Source organism: Triturus cristatus, chromosome 3_1 (assembly GCF_964204655.1).
Source record: "Triturus cristatus chromosome 3_1, aTriCri1.1, whole genome shotgun sequence".
Lineage (NCBI taxonomy): Eukaryota > Metazoa > Chordata > Amphibia > Caudata > Salamandridae > Triturus > Triturus cristatus.
Genome location: NC_140583.1, coordinates 17483198 through 17484566, shown reverse-complemented (window position 1 = coordinate 17484566; position 1369 = coordinate 17483198).

The following is a 1369-nucleotide window of genomic DNA, read 5'->3' as shown; positions in this document are numbered from 1 at the left end:
TAACGCGGGCCTGCGGGAGGCTGCCTCCACCACGTGCCCTCCGGCACGGGGCCCTCCCCCTCCCGTCCCTGCCCTACAAGGGTACGGGGATGGGAGCCACCATCCCTTGTGGGTCGGCAGGATGACCAGATGGCCTGGGCCGGCCGGGCCTCTCCTTCCCGCTGCCCCAGTCGGGCAGGGAGGCGAGCAGCAGCCTCCCGAGTGGCTGCCTCGGTGCGCCTGGTCACCCCTCGCCAGACTGCAAGGGTGACTGGGTACGGCACCCTCCCAGGCCATCTGGGCGCTGGGTCGTCCCGGGCCATCTGGTCGCCTGGCTAAGCGACCAGATGGCCCTGCGGGCCGGGTGACCAGATGGCGCTGCGGGCTGGGTGACCAGATGGCCCTGTGGGCTGGGTGACCAGATGGCCGGCCGGGCTACCTCCAACTTTTCTCCTTCCCCAAAGTTCTGTAAGCCCTCACTACATGGGGGCTTAATAGTCGAGAAAAATGGGCTTGCCGGGCAGGCCGTCGGGGCGAAGACATTGCCTGGGCTTAACCCTCCTTGGTTCCCGCCAAGGGTCCGGGTGCTGGGGACCGGGCCTGGGGCTTGAGCTCCGTCCGGCAGGCCCTGGGGTGCGGGAGCCCCCCATCCTGCAAGCCAGCCGAGGGTCCGGGCGCTGGGGACTGGGGTCCATCAGGGCCCGGGGAGGCTCTCCCCAGCCTGGCTGGGTTCTGAAGCTGGGTCTGGGCCTGGACCTTGAGCTCCATCCGGCAGGCCCCGGTGTGTGAGCCCCCGTCCTGCAAGCCATCATAGGGTCCGTGCGCTGGTTACGGGGGTCCATCAGGGCCCGGGGAGGCTCTCCCCAGCCTGGCTAGGGTTCTGAAGCTGGGTCCGGGCCTGGGGCTTGAGCTCCATCCGGCAAGCCCCGGGGTGTGGGAGCCCCCGTCCTGCAAGCCATCAGAGGGTCCGGGCTCTGGTTACGGGGGTCAATCAGGGCCCATGGAGGCTCTCCCCAGCCTGGCTAGGGTTCTGAAGCTGGGTCCGGGCCTGGGGCTTGAGCTCCATCCGGCAGGCCCCGGGTGCGGGATCCCCGCATCCTGCAAGCCAGCTGATGGTCTGGGGATCCCATCGGGACCCGGGAAGGCTCCCCCCCGCCTGGCTAGGGTTCGGAAGCTGGGACCGGGCCTGGGGCTTGTGCTCCGTCCCAGGTTGTGGGAGTCCTCGTCCTGCAAGCCAGCCGAGGATCTGACTGCTGGGGACGGGGGTCCACCGGTGAGGATCTCCCCGGCCTGGCTAGGGTTCGGAAGCTAGGACCCGGCCCGGGGCTTGTGCTCTGTCCGGCGTGCCCCGGAGTGCAGAAGCCTCCCGCCCTGCAAGCCAGCCGAGGGT